Here is a 22,399-nt window from a genome sequence, read left to right as displayed (position 1 = left end):
CTTTCTTAAATAGCTACCACGGTTCTGGACTGCCTACCTCTGGACTTTTTGCCACAGAAACATAAGACTTCTTGTCGACTGAAAAATATAGTCACAACCTGAAAGTAGAGTTATTTTTTTTGGTGGGAATGTTTAGGACTCCTGGGACCAGAAGACAGCATCTCAGTAGCTCTGGGAAAACTGCTCCAGGGAGGCAGGAAGGGAAGTCAGACTATATACAAGTTTGCAACAAAGGGAACGGGCAGTCTAAACATCGAAGATGAGGTATCAAGTTAAGGGACATGGAAGCAACCTAGATGTCCATCAGCAGAAAAATGGATAAGAAAGCTGTGGTACATATACACAATGGAGTATTACTCAGCCATTAAAAAGAATACATTTGAATCAGTTCTAATGAGGTGGATGAAACTAGAGCCTATTATACAGAGTGAAGTAAGCCAGAAAGAAAAACACCAATACAGTATAATAACGCATGTGTATGGAATTTAGAAAGATGATAACGATAACCCTGTATGCAAGACAGCAAAAGAGACACAGATGTGTAGAACAGTCTTTTGGACTCTGTGGGAGAGGGCAAGGGTGGGATGATTTGGGAGAATGGCATGTATATTAACATATGTGAAACGAATCGCCAGTCCAGATTCGATGCATGATACAGGGGATGTCAATGTATGGCAAAACCAATACAATATTGTAAAGTAATTAGCCTCCAATTAAAATAAATAAATTTATATTTTTTAAAAAAGGAATTTAGCATTCTGTGTATGGGAATATACAAGCCTCTGGTCTCACTGAATTTATTCCTTTCATATGCACCTCAGCTATCTGGGGCCAATCCTGTCTCCTCGTTCACCTTGCTTCTTGCATTCCTCCAGCTCCCCAGCAATCACTGCTGAGGGTGGCAGCTGGATCTCAGTTTGGGGAGCCCGCATTCACATTTGGAGGCCAAAAAACGCTGATGGCTGTGACATTTCTGGCTTATTAATATGGCAGGAGATATTTTCATTTCACATTCTAATTGTTTAAATCACTGTAAATGTTTCTTTTATGTGGAATAAAATGTAATCCTAATCAATACAAACAGAAAATAAGTGACCTCTCTCCCTACAATAGCATGTGCATAAATACTTATCCTAAATTCTTTATTTTTTTAATCATAGATTGATAAATAAATTTTAAAAGAAAGGAAGAAATAAATATTCAGGGGAAATTTTAAAATATACACAAACTCTTTGGAGATTCTGTTTTGCCTTGTTGATGTTATTGGTTGTTAGTTTTTCTTTCTTTTTTTTTTTTTGTCCTTGGTAAAACAGCTTTTTAATGTTATATGCAATATCCTGTTGTGATGTGGGGTTTTTTTTTTTTTGCTTTTTTGGGGGGTGGGTCACACTCCCCCGTTTGCAGGATCTTAGTTCCTGACCGGGGATCTCACTCCAGCCCCATGCAGTAGACAGAAGCACACAGTCCTAACCACCGGATTGCCAGGGAACTCCATGTGTTCTTTACTTGTTTGTTTTAATGATGGTTAATTCTTTCACAGTCTTCCCTCAGAATAGGGTCTATGTCCCTTTCCCTTTGAATCTGAGCAGCCTTGTGACTTGCTTATGACCAAAAGAATTCAGCAAAAGAGACTGTGTGATTTCCAAAGCTAGGTCAGCAAGGGCAGGGCAACCTCAACCCCGTTTGCCTGAACATTTGCACTTGTCGCCCTGAGCCGAGCTGTAAGAACTCCAGCTACTCTCAGGCCGCCGTTCTGCAAAGCTGCCCCCTGGATAATGATCCTGTAGAAAGTTCTTGTCTTCAAATTCTTCTAGACCCTGAGCCAAACACGGGAGTAAGCAACACTTCGGCCCCCAGCAACTGAGTCATTCCTGGCATTTGCGTCTTTTCAGCAGAAGCCAGACATCGTGGAGCAAAGACCAACTGTCCTCAGATAAATCTGTCCAAACTCCTCACCTACACAGTTTGTTAGCGAAATAAAACAGTTACTTTACACTTTTGAATTTTGGGGGATTTTGTGCTGCAGAATAAGTAGCTACAACCCTGGAGAAAACCACTCCTCACAACTATAGGAATATGTGAAAAGTTTTCCAAAATGAACACAGTGGCCCATCACAATGACCAAATAGAGGATGGCAGCAATCATAAGAGCAATATTGTATATTTATATTGCATCTTTGAGTCTATGGCATTCAGGACCCATTACAAATTTGACTGCTTAACAACAACAACAAAAAATAAACAAAAACCCTGTTGTGTGTCTAGGTGTGCTGAAATTCACAAGAAAGGTAGTGAGTTCAAACAACCAGAGATAAGAATCTAGAATCATCAGATAATGTTGAGCTTTCAAACACACATGAACTTTTAGTTTGGCAAACAGTATTCCTTTCCAGGGTATCTAACACATTCCTCTTCCCTCCTCCCGTTATAAGAACAGCAGCATCATTCTCATCATAATCGTATTTATCTCAAGTCTGCAACCCAAATACTGAAGGTACAGACCATGAAAGATTTCTATATCATGTTAGGCATTTCTCTTATTTTCCATATTTAGTGATGCTTGATTTCATCTTTTCCCTTTGAGACTATAAATTTAACAAAATCAGAGGCCAGTATCATAAAATTTTATCTATCAGTAGGATTATTACCCTTAGCTAGACTGTAATGGCCCATAGTGAAAACACAATTTCATTGTTTGAACCATTTTCATTCTTCTTATTAAAAGGTTAAGACATACTTTCTAAATATTTTATTCACTGAAGAATTTCCCTATGCTTTTTGTTATTATAGCAGCAGCATTTCTACAAAATGTTTGCAAAAAAAAAAAAATGCCTTTGGGGATTTTGGTCTCTAATTATCTTCTTTTCCTGCATGGTTTGTCTTGTAGATATAGATGAGATGTTGAAAGCAAAGTGTCATTAAAGACAGACTCACTGACAGTCATCCAACAATTTTCCTTTCAGTTCTTTGAAACAAAGTTGAAAATTATGAACTTTTTCTCAAATCCTGATATTGTCTTGCTCAAAAAAATCCACTACATCCTTCCAAAGGTTTTATTTACTGTCATATACAGACAGCTGGTATTCTCTCTAAGTTGCTCAGATTACTGTCAAAATTCACTCAATCCAGCCTAAAATTGTGAAGTTAACCTCCAAAAACTTTGTACTGAAAAACTGAATTGGGGTTTCCTGCTTTGTGCCAAGAATAAAAAGGTACAAAGTTCTACAATATGAGTACAGATTTTAAAGTGACTAGATAGCAGAAAGAAATTTACAAGAATTATCTGGCAAACTAATTTATGTTACTTACAAGTATTACAAAGCTGCTTTTTTTTTCTTTCAGTTTCTACCAGAGTATTTTATAGGTTTGTGAATGCACACAACTATTGCCAAACTCAGTATGTTAGATCATTATTTGAGGTTTCAGATTTCATATCAATGCTATAGTTTTAATAAAATGTGGCTATTTATTAATGTTTTAATAATTGTATTTTATTTTTCTTACACGCTTTGAATCTGTTCCATGTCTTTAAAAGAGTTTTCCTTCTCATTAGAAACAAATTCTAAAATATTTCCTCAAAGAAGCTAATTTTTTACAAACATGATTTATATGAATTGATTATCTTTCAGTGAAATGATATTTTTATCCCATGCTTTGCATCTAAATTGATTTCCAAAATATCAAATGTCCTATGTTTGTAATGTTGTTGGATTCCCATTAAGTTCATATGTTGGCATGACACTTAAATTTAAAAAACATAACAGCTTTTAAGTTTCATTAGGTCCCATTTGTTTAGTTTTGCTTTTATTTCCAATATTCTGGGAGGTGGGTCATAGAGGATCCTGCTGTGATTTATGCCAGAGAGTGTTTTGCCTATGTTCTCCTCTAGGAGTTTTATAGTTTCTGGTCTTACATTTAGATCTTTAATCCATTTTGAGTTTATTTTTGTGTATGGTGTTAGAAAGTGTTCTAGTTTCATTCTTTTACAAGTGGTTGACCAGCTTTCCCAGCACCACTTGTTAAAGAGGTTGTCTTTTTTCCATTGTATATCCTTGCCTCCTTTGTCGAAGATAAGGTGTCCATAGGTTCATGGATTTATCTCTGGGCTTTCTATTCTGTTCCATTGATCTATATTTCTGTCTTTGTGCCAGTACCATACTGTCTTGATGACTGTGGCTTTGTAGTAGAGTCTGAAGTCAGGCAGGTTGATTCCTCCAGTTCCATTCTTCTTTCTCAAGATTACTTTGGCTATTTGAGGTTTTTTGTATTTCCATACAAATTGTGAAATTATTTGTTCTAGTTCTGTGATGAATACCATTGGTAGCTTGATAGGGATTGCATTGAATCTATAGACAGCTTTGGGTAGAATAGCCATTTTGACAATATTGGTTCTTCCAGTCCATGAACACGGTATATTTCCCCATCTGTTTGTGTCCTCTTTGATTTCTTTCATCAGTGTTTTATAGTTTTCTATGTATAGGTCTTTTGTTTCTTTAGGTAGATATACTCCTAAATATTTTATTCTTTTTGTTGCAATGGTGAATGGTATTGTTTCCTTAATTTCTCTTTCTGTTTTCTCATTGTTAGTATATAGGAATGCAAGGGATTTCTGTGTGTTAATTTTATATCCTGCAACTTTACTATATTCATTGATTAGCTCTAGTAATTTCCTGGTAGAGTCTTTAGGGTTTTCTATGTAGAGGATCATGTCATCTGCAAACAGTGAGAGTTTCATGTCTTCTTTTCCTATCTGGATTCCTTTTATTTCTTTTTCTGCTCTGATTGCTGTGGCCAAAACTTCCAAAACTATGTTGAATAGTAGTGGTAAGAGTGGGCACCCTTGTCTTGTTCCTGATTTCAGGGGAAATGCTTTCAATTTTTCACCATTGAGAGTGATGCTTGCTGTGGGTTTGTCATATATAGCTTTTATTATGTTGAGGTATGTTCCTTCTATTCCTGCTTTCTGGAGAGTTTTAATCATAAATGAGTGTTGAATTTTGTCAAAGGCTTTCTCTGCATCTATTGAGATAATCATATGGTTTTTATCTTTCAATTTGTTAATGTGGTGTATTACATTGATTGATTTGCAGATATTAAAGAATCCTTGCATTCCTGGGATAAAGCCCACTTGGTCATGATGTATGATTTTTTTAATATGTTGTTGGATTCTGTTTGCTAGAATTTTGTTAAGGATTTTTGCATCTATGTTCATCAGTGATATTGGCCTGTAGTTTTCTTTTTTTGGTGGCATCTTTGTCTGGTTTTGGAATTAGGGTGATGGTGGCCTCATAGAATGAGTTTAGAAGTTTACCTTCTTCTGCAATTTTCTGGAAGAATTTGAGTAAGATAGGTGTTAGCTCTTCTCTAAATTTTTGGTAGAATTCAGCTGTGAAGCCATCTGGTCCTGGGCTTTTGTTTGCTGGAAGATTTCTGATTACAGTTTCTATTTCCTTGCTTGTGATGGGTCTGTTAAGATCTTCTATTTCTTCCTGGTTCAGTTTTGGAAAGTTATACTTTTCTAAGAATTTGTTCATTTCTTCCAAGCTGTCCATTTTATTGGCATAGAGCTGCTGGTAGTAGCCTCTTATGATCCTTTATATTTCAGTGTTGTCTGTTGTGATCTCTCCATTTTCATTTCTAACAAAGGAAACTATAAGCAAGGTGAAAAGACAGCCTTCAGAATGGGAGAAAATAATAGCAAACGAAGAAACAGACAAAGGATTAATCTCAAAAATATACAAGCAACTCCTGCAGCTCAATTCCAGAAAAATAAATGACCCAATCAAAAAATGGGCCAAAGAAATAAACAGACATTTCTCCAAAGAAGACATACAGATGGCTAACAAACACATGCTCAACATCACTCATTATCAGAGAAATGCAAATCAAAACCACAATGAGATACCATTACACGCCAGTCAGGATGGCTGCTATCCAAAAGTCTACAAGCAATAAATGCTGGAGAGGGTGTGGAGAAAAGGGAACCCTCTTACACTGTTGGTGGGAATGCAAACTAGTACAGCCGCTATGGAAAACAGTGTGGAGATTTCTTAAAAAACTGGAAATAGAACTGCCATATGACCCAGCAATCCCTCCTGGGTATACACACCAAGGAAACCAGATCTGAAAGAGACACGTGCACCCCAATGTTCATCGCAGCACTGTTTATAATAGCCAGGACATGGAAGCAACCTAGATGCCCATCAGCAGACGAATGGATAAGGAAGCTGTGGTACATATACACCATGGAATATTACTCAGCCTTTAAAAAGGATTCATTTGAATCAGTTCTAATGAGATGGATGAAACTGGAGCCCATTTTACAGAGTGAAGTAAGCCAGAAAGATAAAGACCATTACAGTATACTAACACATATATATGGAATTTAGAAAGATGGTAATGATAACCCTATATGCAAAACAGAAAAAGAGACACAGATGTACAGAACAGACTTTTGGACTCTGTGGGAGAAGGCGAGGGTGGGATGTTTTGAGAGAACAGCATTGAAACACATATAATATTAAGGGTGAAACAGATTACCAGCCCAGGTTGGATGCATGAGACAAGTGCTCAGGGCTGGTGCACTGGGAAGACCCAGAGGGATGGGGTGGGGAGGGGGGATCAGGATGGGAAATACATGTAAATCCATGGCTGATTCATGTCAATGTATGGCAAAAACCACTACAATATTGTAAAGTAATTAGCCTCCAACTAATAAAAATAAATGGAAAAAGAAAAAAGAAAAAAAAAGAAAAGCAAAACAAAAAAAAAAAGTAAAAAACATAACAAAGTATACTGTTATATTTCATGACCTTATATTTCAGAAAGCAAAATGCTAATAATTAAGGAGTGGACAAACCTTTGGACAATTATTCAATTTTTTAACAGTTTTGTTATAATCGTTATGGTAGTCAGTACTCTTGAGATCTGAGTGCTGTGTAATGAAAATATATTTATTATGTTTCTGTTGAGGGTCTTCTGGTGCTTGATAAGAAAAGGCAAATTGCTTTCATTGAGACAGTGCATAGAACAACACAATAACATTCCCTTATAACAAATGCCCTAACTTCCAGAAATGTTAGAGAATTTCCAGATGCTGCAAAAAAAAAAAAAAAAATCCAACCAAAACCAACCACTTTAAGTTTATGCACAATAAGAAAATTAAAATGGTGATTTCTGCCTGGATTTATAAGATTTTTCAAATATTCTTCTCAAGTCCTTAATCCACCCACACCCACTAACCATGACCCCACATTTTTATTTTTGCAACCTGTTCCTATGTACTTTATGTCTAGGCACATTGGACTCCAGCTCACTGTACTTACTGTCTGCCTGTTGCAATAAAATTTGAAGTTATCCAGGGCAGGGACAATTTTTTTTTTTTTATTCCTGTATTCACATCAACTAACAGAATGTCTGAGATAAAGATATGAGAATAGAATGGAATAGAGTGAAGTGGAATAAAATTACTTCAGTGAGAGGCATGATTAAATAAATCTGTATGAAAGTATCATCCTGATCTTAGGTGTCCCCAAAATACATGCTAGGAAGTTTCTTAATGATTCACTTTCACCAAAAATCACAAAATTTGGTAAGTTGAATGATAGTTGAAAACACAATTAATGCTACCACTCTTTTATATTGTTCAGACATTAAATTTCACAAATATGATTATCAAAATGAAAAGGACAACATTGATTACTTTCCAGAGTTGCACAACTTGCTTCCGCACTGCCCTTCAGGGATTTTTAAAAAGATATAATTATGGGTCAACTTGATAATCATAGTGAAAATAACATACACATGGAGCTAATCAGCTTAATAATTGTTTATTTTGGTAAAATAAATTAGACCTCTGCAATTACAGCAAAGGCCTACAGGGAGACAATGCCACTACACATTGCAATTTGCAAGGCTAACTTCAAATATAAATGCTGGCCATGACATAAAGTCAATGAGTTCTTACCAAAGGGTCAGTAGAATTTAGAAAATGTAGGTTTCAGATGAACTCGGACTTACGCCTCCTTCCCAAACTGCAAAAAAATGGATACAAGTGCTCTGCTGACAAATTCAGGATGTGACTGAAATTTTATCAGTTATTATGTTATTCAGTTCATTCCTTTAAAATGAAGTCTATGCAGTGCCATAACAGTTTGGAAATAAAAACAAAAATAAACAAGTGGGACCTAATTAAACTTAAAAGCATTTTCACAGTAAAGGAAACTATGAGCAAGGTGCAAAGACAACCCTCAGAATGAGAGAAAATAATGGCAAACAAAACAACTGACAAAGAATTAATCTCTAAAATACACAGGCAGCTCATGCAGCTCAATACCAGGAAAACAAAGAACCCAATCAAAAAGTAAGCAGAAGACATAAGGAGACATTTCTCCAAAGAAGACATATAGATGGCTAACAAATACATGAAAAGATGCTCAACATTGCTCATTATCAGAGAAATGCAAATCAAAACCACAATGAAGTATCATTTCACACTGGTCAGAATGACCATCAGCAAAAAGTCTGCAAACAGTAAATGCTGGAGAAGCTGTGGAGAAAAGGGAACCCTCTTACACTGTTGGTGGGAATGCAAACTTATATAACCACTATGGAGAACAGTGTGGAGATTCCTTTAAAAAAAAAAAACTAGGAATAAAAATACCATATAATCCAGTAATCTCACTACTGGGCATATACCCTGAGGAAACCAGAATTGAAAAGGACACATGTACCCCAATATACATTGTAGCACTATTTACAATAGCTATGAGAGGGAAGCAACCTAGATGTCTATCGGCAGATGAATGGATAAGGAAGTTGTGGTACATATACACAATGGAATATTACTCAGCCATGAAAAGGAACACACTTGAGTCAGTTCTAATAAAGTGAATGAACCTAGAGACTATTATACAGAATGAGGTAAGTCAGACAGAGAAAAATACTGTATACTAATGCGTCTGTATGGAATCTAGAACGATGGCATCAACGACACTATGTCCAGGCCAGCCAAGGAGACCCAGGTGTAAAGAACAGAGTTTTGGACTCAGAGGGAGAAGAAGAGAGTGGGATGGTTTGAAAGAAAAGCCCTGAAACATATACACCATCATATTTAAAATAGATAGCCAGTGGGAATTTGATGTATGACGTAGGGCAACCAAAGCCAGTGCTCTGATGACCTGGACCGATGCGGTGGGGAGGGAGGTGGGAGGGGAACATAGGACGGAGGGGCAAATGTGTGCCTAGGACTGAGTCATATTGACGTATGGCAAAACCGTCACAATATCATAACGCAATTATCCTCCAATTAAATAAATTAATTTTTTTAATGTATTAGTGTTTAAAGTGAAAGTGAAGTCACTCAGTCATGTCCAACTCTTGCGACCCCATGGACTCTGGCCTACCAGGCTCCTCTGTCCATGGGATTTTCCAGGCAAGAGTACTGGAGTGGGTTGCCATTTCCTTCTCCAGAAAATCTTCCTGACCCAGGGATCGAACCCAGTTATCCTACATTGTAGGCAGACACTTTACCATCTAAGCCACCAGGGAAGTCTTATTAGGGTTTAAGCTCTCCCCTTATTCACCTCGCTTAAAAGATTTCTGAGAATAGCTCATTCTCTGTCTTTTGCTCCCCACCCCTTTTCTCCTGAAATCAACTCTTTCTGGCTCTAAATGTAAAGCTAAATAGGATCAGGAGAGACAGAATGAAACTGGGTTTATAGAGTTCGAGATGGGGGGAATTTCTCAGAGAATGTGGGATGAGGCTTGGGAGTTTGTTGCATAAGGAAATTACAGAGGAAAGAATTTTTTATGTGTTACTGTCTTATTCTTAATCTTCCCCACCCCGGCCCCTTCACTGTTTGAGGAATCCAGTAAAGAACTCAGAGTGTGAAGGACTGTGAAGCTCATGTTTTAAGGATTACATGACATAAATAAAGCTCAGAGGGTTTACATATTCAGGATTCACCAAGATTCACCAGGGTACAGCAGATCCTGCAAGACTTCTGAAGAGACAGGGTTACATTACGAAGAGAAGTGCATGATACGGGGTCAAATAAACAAGCCTGACACCTGTTTCTCCCACTTACTCACTGTGTACTCACAGGATTATATAGAAAAAACTCAGTACCTGGTATGTGATCAGGTGGTTGTTGTAAACGCATATTCATTCAAACTGTGAATTATCAATTGTCGATGACAATACCCTTATGTCATTTTCTCACTGAACCTTTTGCCACTTACCGAAAACAATGCCTTCTTCAGGAATATAATTAATAATACACCATATAGCATTTGCCGTTTATAAAGCACGTTAAAAAATTTTAATATAATCCTTACCACAGCTCAGTTAGGTATACCTCAGTATTAGCCCCAACAAATAGATAAACTGAGCCTCAAAGAAGTACAAAGCCAGCCAGCAAGTGACAGGATTGAAGTTTGAGTCCAGATCATCTGGACCTCATTCCTGTGTTATTTCAGCTACATCTCCACTGTTACAATAAGGTTATATCATGCAAAATATAACAAAGATAGAGCACAAGTTCCTTGAGAAGAAGATAATCTACAGCAAGGGAATTTACACCCAAGGTAGTCATATATGAAGAGCCCCACTTTAAGAAATTTTTGATACAATCACTGGCATATTCCCTAAATTGAAAGGCAGTGTCATCTGTCCAGAGGAAGTATGCAGCTCCAAAGAACAGGAGCTTTTGCTTTAAGGAGGTAAATATCAGTGACCTCCTTACTGCTTCTACGCCTAACCCAAGTCCCCGTCTCTTCTCTGCCTGGCTAAACTGTCTCCTCCAGGAAACTGCTCATTCTTGGCCCCACCCCAGGCGAAGTCAGAGGTCTCATCTCCATCTTCTCACATATTTTGCACACCTCCATTGTAGCCCTCACATATACTAGAATGCAATCTCAGTGAGGTTTTTTTTGTCTAGTTCACCACTGTGTTCCCACCATCCATTAACAGAACAGTGCCAGGCATATAAAATGGCTCAATGAATATGCACAGAATAAATGAATTCACTGCTTTTGAATTGTTCCATGTCTAGATCACTGGCATAAACACTGTTTAAGAGTAGAGGTTCCTCTACATATCCTCAGGCCCTGGTATAGATTTTAGCATACCCAAATATTTCTTATGGATTTGTTAAGTAATACCTATTTAGCATCAGGCACTTAGTCCTTCTGTATAAACACCCCTATATTTCTCATCATGCTCCAGAAGGTAGGTAATATTATCCTGTCCATTTCACAAATGAGGAAACTCAGGCACAAAATACATTAAGCAACTGCATGAAGTCACAAAGTTGAAGAGTGACAAGACCAGAACTACAGTCCAGGCAGTCCAGCTCCTGAGTCCACATTCTTAACCAATGCACTCTGTTAAATACACACATACAGGTCTGTCAGTCGCTAGTGAGAGAGCAGGAAGCAGTTGGCTACTGGAGTGGAGCAATGCCTAAGTCAAAGGAACTTGTTTTTTCAAGCTCTTCTGGTAGAGATTCTGACAGCTGAGTTGACAGAAAGCTAAAGAGGAAAAAGCAAGTTGCTCCAGAAAAACCTGTCAAGAAGCAAAAAACTGGTGAAACTTCCAGAGCACTGTCATCCTCCAAGCAGAGCAGCAGCAGCAGAGATGATAACATGTTTCAGATTGGGAAAATGAGGTATGTTAGTGTTCGAGACTTTAAAGGGAAAGTCTTAATTGATATTAGAGAATATTGGATGGGTCCAGAAGGTGAAATGAACCAGGAAGAATAGGTATATCTTTAAATCCTGAACAATGGAGCCAGCTGAAGGAACAGATTTCTGACACTGATGATGCAGTAAGAAAACTGTAAAATCAGAGTCATACAAAATCCATACTGTTCTAGTTGTTTTAATCTGTCTTTTTACATTGGCTTTTGTTTTCTAAACATTGTTTTCCAAGCTGTTGTATATTTGGATTGCAGAACAATTTGTAAGATGGATATTTTTTAAAAAATGTGCATTATTAAAAATGTTCTGAGTGAAGCTAATTGTCAGTTTTATTAAGGAGGATTGCTTTTTGTGTCCACCACCTAGTGTAAAATAAAATCAAGTAATACAATCTTAAAATAAAATAAAATACATACATACATACATAAACATACCTACAAAATGAAGATACAACAATGATACATTCAGTGATGGAAAATTATAGATGAGGTAGCTATTAATTTGACCGAGGGATGATGGAAGTCTTCATATTGTAAGTAACATTTGAGTCCCTCATTGAAGGCTAAAATTCAACAGGCAGTAAATAAAGTATTTAGTGATGATGTTTATTACAAACAACATTATCTACTTGCAATCTAAACATTCAACAGTGTTTTTATTTACCAGCAATACGAACTTCACTCATTATTTTTCACTTTTTTTGGTCATATCCACTGTGAAGCATATCTCACATTTTTTTCTATTCTCCTTGAAAAAGACAATCTTTGGGGAAATGCAAGCCTTTATCTTTGTGAAGTAGATTGCCTTTGCTGATACTCATGAAATGAACTAGAACTGAGTTGGAAAATATGAAGTAATTTTTCTTCTCTACTTCATAAGATATACTTTGGCTTTCAATTCAGACGAGCTTGACACTGTAAACTGACTACTCTGGGGACCACCAATCCATCTTACAAGGTTCACGTCTGGTTTTGCCAAACTTCCATTTGAGACCATGCCCAGACCTCAAAGGAGTCAGAAGAAGGGAATAATGGGAAAGGGCTGATGGAAATGTGGCCTAATGTGTCCAGGGAATGTAATAGGAAAACGGGAGTCATAGGGATGATGTGGAGGTGAGCTAATGCCACCATGGCAACATCAGGTATCAAGTTACCCAAAAGGTTCTTACTAGAGATCAGACTTGCTAGACCTGATTCTCCCTGCAACCCTCAGCATACTCAGGCAAACAAGAACTTCCATTGCAAGTGCACAGCTGCTGGGCTTGCAAAGGAGCCAAGAAACAAATGTGGAAAACATCTGCAAGCATGTCACTCAAAAAAAAACCTTGAGGTAAGTTAACTCTAAATGTGTCAGAGTTAGAACTAAGTAGACAAATAACTGTCATGTGATTTTACCCAGTTTCTGAATTGTGTGAGGAAGAAACAATATACCTGGCTTCCTCTCTGAAAAAGCGGTTCATAGTTCCTTTCCACTGTGTTGAATATTTCTGTGTTGAATATTCACTGTGTTGAATATTTCTGACAAAGAAATTTGAAACCAAATCTCCAAGAAACAAAGTTACTGCATTTCAGTTTGCTATCCTAAAAGAAACATTTTATCCCCGATTGTACTACATCAGTCTATATTCTCTTAAGATCACACATTTATGCCCTAAATACCTGTAAAAACAGTAATGAAACACACAGAGATCATCTCCAGGTTACTTTAAACAGTTAATACAATGTAAATGTGGTGTAAGTAGTTGCATGTGGAAAATTCAAGTTCTGCTTTTGGAACTTTCCAGAATTTTTTTACAATATCTGCAATTGATTGTTGGTTGATGTCATCGATGTAGAACCCGCTGATCCACAGAGCCAGTATATAGTATATATAGTATGGAAACCAAGAAAGGAAAGAATAAACCAAGAACAAACTGACATTGACAAATTGCTGAGTGCAGAAGTGACTATTTTAGTATGCTAATTATCCTAGTAGGGAGAATAATGCAAAGATTTCACTAGCATTTACCTAGTAAAAACCTGAAGAGTTCAAGACCATTGTTTTTTAAGCAGACATGAACTCATACATCTTTGTAAATATTATGCTAATAATTTGCAATACTTCATAGTCTTCAAATGTCTCTTATTTCATCCTCACTAGTCCATAAGACAGGGAAAACATGTATTACAGGTGAGAAAGTGACTTACTTAAAACTATTCAGTTATTCTTTTATTCAGCAAATATTAAGGAAGCATCTGCTATATTTGAAGTGCTGCTTGACACAGGTGATAAACAGGCTATGTCCTTGCTCTCCGGGAGCTTACCTCCTAAATAATTTCACACAAGAGAAACGGAATGAAGACAAACGGTGATGTGAGAAGGCAACTGCAGGATGGTGCAGCTTCACAGAGGACAGGAGTGAGGGCCACAGAAAGTCTCATTGAAGAGACAGCAGCTGAGCTGAGGTCTGAGGGATGAAAGGGAGCCATGGGTACCAGGATACGGGAAAGAGGATTCCAGGAAGAAAAAATGACAAATTCACACAATCATTAAATAATACGGTAGAAAAGTGAACTCAGTCTTCTACTGTCTCCGTGAGATCACGCTCTCTCTTTTTCCTTGGTAGATAACAAACTATGACTGAGTAATAAAGTAATAAAACAATGAGTAATAAAGCACTCAAGGTCACATTAAGACCATCATAACAAAATACTTATTTGTAATTTATTTTAAATCACTATTGATTTTGTTAATGTGTTCCAGGAAAAATGTAAATATCTTTCATTTTAATCAACATAAGATCATTATAATAGAGAACAACATCATTGTTTTCAAGAAGGTTCATATTTGATATTTAAATGTAATTTTTTTCATTCAATGCATTTTAACCAATTCATCTTAATTCATAGTTCAGTAGCCCAAGAATAAATATACAGACCTCAGGTTAAAAAAAAAAAAAAAAAACTGTTCTTGTTGAGAACCTAAAACTGCTCGAAAAATAAATTATTTAAAAAATTAAGTAACACATGTAGCATTACCAATAAAGGATTTAATTATTCAAAAAAAACTTAATGTGAGATTCAAGGGACTATAGGACTCCATAATCTAAAAGATTCACACAACTGCTAAATTAAAGGATTTGGCAAACACATAGAGAGTAAATCCCAAAAATAAACATTTTTTATTGCTTTTTTATGATTTCACAAACATTTAAGCTAAAGAAGTTATATATATAATTTAAGTAAAAATAATCTGGTACTTCATTCTCCAGTTTGAATTCTTTGTGTTCAGATCAGAACTGGTCCTCAAAGAGAAAAGGAAACTCAACATGTAATTATATTCAACATCAAAAGTATCAAAAGCATATAACAAGAAATACCCAAATCAGAGGTTCTAAGAAGACGGCACTGTGTAATAGAGGTCTAGACTGGGAATAGTTAGATTTGGCTTCTCTTTTGACTTTGTGAGTAGACAGGCATGAGACCTTAGAAAATTAACCTTCTTAAATCTCATTTTTCTCATCTATAAAATGGATTTATAGATATTTTTCTGGCTCTCTATTACATTGGTTGTTTTGCAAACCAACTGAAATAATATGTCAAATGATTTTCAAAATACAATATTACCCAATATAAACAAAGAAAAAATGACTTTCTCCCACCTACACAGTCATCCTTCTAAAAACATTACCTGAAACCTGGGCTTCAGTGGTGGATCCATCACCACTTGAAGAGGAAGATATATTGGCATATTTTTGTTCAAGCTTATCTATAAAAATCAGGAGTTGCACATGAAATTATAAAACTTATACATTGCTACTTTGTAATGCATGTTTAAAGATCTTCACTAATTAAAGCAGAATGAGTAGAGAAATTCATTTGCAATTTTAAAATGTTGGATTTTTTAAAAATCTTCAAAAGGTTTTTCAATTTTCTGTACTCACCATTTTAATTTATTTTTTATTAATTTATACAGGGTGTTTTGCTTTACAATGTTGAGTTTCTGACGTACTACAAAGTGAATCAGCTATATGTTTACATATATCCCCAGTTTTTAGGATTCCCTTCCAGGTGAGGTCACCACAGAGCAGAGAGTAGATTGCCCTGTGCTATACAGTAGATTCTCATTTGTTACCTATTTTATAATATCAACAGTGTACATACGTCACTCCCCATCCCCCAGTTTATTACACAAACCCTTTCCCCCTGGCATCCATCCATTTGCTCTCTACATCTCTCTCTGTTTTTGCTTTGCAAATGAGATCATCTTTACCACTTTTCTGGATTCCACATACATGCGTTAGTGTACAATATTTGTTTTTCTTTTTCTGATTTCATGCCATATGATAGACTCTAGCTCCATCCACATCTCTGCAAATGGCACAATTTAGTTCCCATTAAAGCCTGAGTAATAGACCATTGTGTATATGATCCACATCTCCTTTACCCATTCCTCTGCTGATGGACATTTAGGTTGCTTCTATGTCCTGGCTATTATAAATAGTGCTGCAAGGAACATGGGGAGGGAGGGCAAGTATCTTTATGAATTATGGCCATTCTCTGGGTTTATCCCCAAGAGTGAGTTGCCGGGTCATATGGTAATTCTATTATTAGTTTTTTAGAAACCTCCATACTGTTCCCTATAGTGGCTATCTTAATTCACATTCCCACTAACGACGTAAGACAGCTCACTTTTCTATACACCCTCTCCAGGTTTTATTGTTTGTAGATGTTTTGATGATAGCTATTCAGATCAATGTGAGGTGATACCTCATTTTAGTTTTGATTTGCATTCAGTGGCACTACTAGTAAAGAATCTGCCTGCCAATGAGGAGACGTAAGAGACACAGGTTTGACCCTGGGTCAGGAAGATCCCCTGGAGGAGGGCATGGCAACCCACTCCAGTATTCTTGCCTGGAGAATCTCATGGACAGTGGAGCTGGTGGGCTGCAGTCCAGAGGTTGCAAACATTGGGCACAACTGAAGCAACTTAGCACACATAATAATTAGTGATGTTAAGCTTATATGGGCTTCCCTCATAGCTCAGTTAGTAAAGAATCCGCCTGCAAAACAGGAGACCCCAGTTCGATTCCTGGGTCGGTAAGATCTGCTGGGATTGCAAAGAGTCAGACACAATTGAGCAACTTTCACTTTCAAGCTCAGACAGTAAAGAATCTGCCTGCAACGCTGGAAATCTGGGTTCGATCCCTGGGTCAGAAAAATCCCCTAGAGAAGGGAAGGGCAACCCACTCCAGTATTCTTGCCTGGTGAATGTCATGGACAGAGGAGCCTTGCAGGTTATAGTCTGTGGGGTCACAAGGAGTTGGACGCGAATGAGTGATTAATACACAGGCATCGTTCCATGTGTTTGTTAGCCATCTGCATGTCTTCTTTGGAGATATATCTATTTAGGTCTTCTGTCCATATTTTGATTTTTTTTTTTTTGAGCTGCATGAGTTGTTTATATATTTTGAAGATTAATCACTTGCCAATTGCTTCATTTGCAAATATTTTCTTCCATTCTATTGGTTGTCTTTTGGTCTTGTTAATGGTTTCCCTTGCTGTGCAAAAGTTTTTAAATTTAATTGCTCCCATTTATTTACTTCTCTTTTTATTTTTATTACTCTAGGAAATGGGTCAAAAGCAATCTTTCAGAGATTTATGCCAAAGAGTATTCTGTCTATGTTTTCCTCTAAAAGTTTTACACTGTATGGCTTAGTATTCAGGTCTGTTGGGGAAATTAACAGTAGTTTCGATTAGGCATCAGAGGCCATGATAAGCTTTTGACTGAAAACAAAACCCTGAAGGAAGATATGTGCCAAACTGCTGACTAGAAGAAACAGTGCAATAGCACCACACACAAAAATAAACCCAAAATGGATTAAAGACTTAAAGGTAAGACTGGAAACTATAAAGCTCTTAGATGAAACCATAGGCAGTAAACTCTCTGACATAAATCACAGCAAGATCCTCTACAACCTCCCTCCTAAAGGAATGAAAACAAAAAAATAAATAAATAAACAAATGAGACCTGATTAAACCTAAAAGCCTTCGCACAGCAACGTATTAGTGGCTCAGTCGTGTCTGACTTTTTGCAACCCCATGGACTGTGGCCTGCCAGCCTCCTCTGTCCATGGGACTCTCTAGCCAAAAATACTGGAGTGGGTTGCCATTTCCTCCTCCAGGCAAAGGAAACGATAAACAAAGTGAAAAGACAACCCTCAGATTGTGAGAAAATAGTAGCAAATGAAACAATTGACAGAGAATTAATTTCCAAAATATACAAGCAGCTCATGCAGCTCAATACCAGTAAAACAACCCAATCAGAAAGTGGACAGAAGACCTAAACAGACATTGCTCCAAAGAAGACATACAGATGGTAAATAAATGCATGAGAAGATGCTCACCATCATTCATTATTAGAGAAATGCAAATTGAACCTACAAAGAGGTATGACCTCACACAGGTCAGAATGGCCATCATCAAAAAATCTAGAAGCAATGAAAGTTGGAGAGGATGTGAAGATAAGGGAACCCTCTTGCATTGCTCTTGACAATGTAAATTATACAGCCACTAGGGAGAACAGTATGAAGACTGCTTTAAAAAATAGGAATAAATCTACCATATGACCCAGCAATCCTATTCCTGGGCATACACCCTAAGGACACCATAGCTGAAAATGACACATACACCCCAATGTTCATTGCAGCACTGTTTTCTTTTTATTTCCATTTATTTTTATTAGTTGGAGGCTAATTACTTTACAATATTGTAGTGGTTTTTGCCATACATTGACATGAATCAGCCATGGATTTACATGTATTCTCCATCCTGATCCCCCCTCCCACCTCCCTTTCCACCCGATCCCTCTGGGTCTTCCCAGTGCACCAGGCCCCAGCACTTGTCTCATGCATCCAGCCTGGGCTGATGATCTGTTTCACTCTAGATAATATACATGTTTCAATGCTGTTCTCTTGAAACATCCCACCCTCGCCTTCTCCCACAGAGTCCAAAAGTCTGTTTTGTATATCTCTGTCTCTTTTTCTGTTTTGCATATAGGGTTATCATTACCATCTTTCTAAATTCCATATATATGTTAGTATACTGTAATGGTCTTTATCTTTCTGGCTTACTTCACTCTGTATAATGGGCTCCAGTTTCATCCATCTCATTAGAACTGATTCAAATGAATTCTTTTTAATGGCTGAGTAATATTCCATGGTGTATATGTACCACAGCTTCCTTATCCATTCATCTGCTGATGGGCATCTAGGTTGCTTCCATGTCCTGGCTATTATAAACAGTGCAGCACTGTTTTCAATAGCCAGGTCATGGAAGCAACTTAAACCTCCAACAGATGAAAGGATAAAGAAATTGTGGTACCTACATACAATGGAATATTACTCTGCAATAAAAATAATGCATTTGAATCAGTTCTAACCAAGTAGATGAACCTAGACTCTATTATACAGAATGAAATAGAAAGAGAAAAACAAACATTTTATATTAATGCATATGTATGGAATCTAGAAAGTTGGTACTGAAGAACCCACTTGCAGAGCTATAATGGAGACACAGACATAGAGAACAGATTTGTGGACACAGTGGGGACAGGAGAGGGTAGGATGAATCAAGAGAGTACCATTGAAACACGTACATTCAGTTCAATTCAGTCGCCCAGTTGTGTCCAACTCTTTGTAACCCCATGGATTGCAGCATGGCAGGCTTCCCTGTCCGTCACCAATTCCCAGAGCTTGCTCAAACTCATATCCATTGACTCAGTGATGTCATCCAGCCATCTCATCCTCTGTTGTTCCCTTCTCCTGCCTTCAATCTTTCCCAGCATCAGGGTCTTTTCCAATGAGTCAACTCTTCTCATCAGGTGGCCAAAGTATTAGAGCTTCAGCTTCAGCTCAGTCCTTCCAATGAATATTCAGGACTAATTTCCTTTAGGATTGACTGGTTGGATCTCCTTGCAGTCCAAGAGACTCTCAAGAGTTTTCTCTAACACCACAGTTCAAAAGCATCAATTCTTCAGTGCTCAGCTTTCTTTATAGTCCAACTCTCACATCCATACATGACCACTGGAAAAACCATAGCTTTGACTAGACAGACCTTTGTTGGCAAAGTAATATCTCTGCTTTTTAATATTCTATCTAGGTTGGTCATAGCTTTTCTTCCAAGGAGCAAGTGTCTTTTCATTTCATGGCTGCAGTCACCATCTGCAGTGATTTTAGAGCCCCAAAAATAAAGTCAGCCACTGTTTCCACCATTTCCCCATCTATTTCCCATGAAGTGATGGGACCAGATGCCATGATCTTAATTTTCTGAATGTTGAGCTTTAAGCCAACTTTTTCACTCTCCTCTTTCACTTTCATCAAGAGGCTCTTTAGTTCTTCTTCACTTTCTGCCATAAGGGTGGTGTCATCTGCGTATCTGAGGTCATTGATATTTCTCCCGGCAATCCTGATTCCAGCTTGTGCTTCATCCAGCCCGGCATTTCTGATGATGTACTCTGCATATAAATTAAATAAGTGTGGTGACAATATACAGCCCTGACGTACTCCTTTCTTGATTACCAAATGTCAAATAGAGAGCTGGTAGGAATTTGCTCTATGATACAAACCTGGTGCTCTGTGACAACCTAGTGGGGTGAGATGGGGTAAGGGGTGGGAGGGTAGTTAAGAGGGAGGGGACATCTGTATGCCTATGGCTGATTGATGTTGATGTATGGCAGAAACCAACAGAGTATTTTAAATTAATTATCCTCCAGTTCAAAATAAATAAATTTAAAAAGAAAAAAAAACACAAATTGCAAACTAAGAAAACAAAAGCAAAGAGGATATAACAAACACTTTAAAATATTCAAAAAATAAAATAAGAAAAAGAGCACAAACCCAAAAAAGTTATAGTAAAACTGGAAAAAAAATATTTTAAAAATTAAAAAAAAAAAAATAGTAACACCACCACCAAATCTAGGTTGGCCTCTGGACCATCTGTGGCCACCGTAGGGTCAGCTCAGACTCTGATTTGATCCAGGTCACTGTGTCCTTGCCCCCAAAGCCCACAGTTGCTGAAGCTTGACCCGTCTCAGGGGTGGGAACACCCATCTGCTCAGATATTCCGCAGACACAGGATTGACCAAGCCAATCACAGGGATTTAACCCACGGCTTTTGCAGCTACATGGGGAGATTTCCATTCCTCTTCCTTCGCTGGCTCAGCTCTGGAGCTCAGCTTTGGCTTTGACGCCACCCTCGGGTATCTGGTCCCGCCCGAGTGAGAGGGAGGGAAAGCAGAGACTGGCTGGGCACACCTAACCAGGCCCGAGAAGGACAGGGCCGCCACCGCCGGGTGTAGACCAGCAGGCCGTTGCAACAGACGGGCAGGGTCGCTCCGGTGCGAACCACTCCTGGCGCCTAAGGAGGCGAGGCTGGTGTGTGGGCAGCCCCGGCCCTTGTGCACCCCTCCACAGTGGCGCCTCGTGTCCTAGGCAGACCGTGTTTCCTCAGGAGCATTCCCTGCCATGGAGCCCCCGAATCCCATCCTCTCTGCCCCATCCCCAAGGCCAACAGCGGTCCTCTCCAAGGATCTGCCTTCCCAGCTCCAAGCTTGAGCGCACAGCCCCACACAGCCCCCAAGGCACGGATGCACCCCCATCTCAGACAAGGGAGCCCGGGGCTGATTCCCGGAGAGGCTTTGAGATTTGCAGCAGCAAGAACCCCAGGGCCCACAAGCACAGAAGAGGTCCTGGCTGGAGGATCAGACAAGTCTCCCCAGTCGGGTGCCCATCCTAGATAGGGGTCTGAAGAAGCCAGAGGATGCGGAAGGGGCTGCGCTGGCGCCCGCCCCTGCGTTCCATTCAGCAATGGTGCCTGGCTTCCACGGTACCCCGGGCTTTTTCTGCAAACTTCCACACTTGTGGAGCTCCTTGCTCCTGTCCCTTCAGGCTCGCTTTTCACAGCCAGCATCTGGTCCCTGCCGAGGTCATGCTCCAAACCCCTCTTTCCAGCACCCAGCCGCCCCCCAGGACCGGAGGCACGCAACTCAGCCTGGGATGCACTGGGCTGCCGCACAGACCCGAAAGGGTTCGTCCTGCTTCCCACCGTCCATCTGTGGCAACCTCCTTTGATCCCCTGAAGATCTCTTTCTGTCCCACCTGATTTCCTTACCATGCGGGTTTGTTTTTTGTTTTTGTTTTTGTTTTCTGAGTGCAGGGACCTCCTTCCACATTCAGCTTCCTGCCTAAGTTGCTGGTCCCTTTTGTGGCTCCTCTTGTCTTTTTATCTTTCTTTCATCCTACCCGATTTCAAGGAAATTTTTCTTATCCTTTTAGGTGTCCAATGTCTTCCACAAATGTTCAGCAGGGGCTCTGTGAGAACTGTTCCATTTGGAAATGTGTTCTTGATGCACTTTTGAGGAGAGACCAATTCTGCATCCTCCTGGTCCACCATCTTGACTTTTCTCAACATTTCTTTGAAAAAGAATGTTGCTTATTTATTACATGCAATCATGATTAAGAGTGAACCTGCTTGTTTTATGATTTTGTTCCCCTCCAAATTCTGTGCGCTGTGTAAGTCCCTCTCATGCCCCATTACCTGGAAAGAAGTGCCTTGGAATACACAGTGGAGCATCTCTCAGAGGTGCCTGGTTTCAGCAAGCAGCAAGTCACTGTTTTCTCTTTCAAATGGAAATCAGTGTTACACTTAGATGATTGGACAAT

General features: G+C 38.6%; 1 pseudogene; it reads left to right on the top strand.

Annotated features, from left to right (window-relative positions):
* Positions 1 to 11,446: 11,446 nt before the first annotated feature.
* Positions 11,447 to 12,092, top strand: LOC133042373 (activated RNA polymerase II transcriptional coactivator p15-like; annotated as a pseudogene).
* Positions 12,093 to 22,399: the final 10,307 nt, after the last annotated feature.

The sequence above is a fragment of the Dama dama genome, chromosome 21 (genome assembly GCF_033118175.1).
Source record: "Dama dama isolate Ldn47 chromosome 21, ASM3311817v1, whole genome shotgun sequence".
NCBI classification, from domain to species: Eukaryota; Metazoa; Chordata; class Mammalia; order Artiodactyla; family Cervidae; genus Dama; species Dama dama.
Note: the sequence above shows the minus strand (reverse complement) of the source record. Positions and strands in the feature narration are given on the sequence as shown.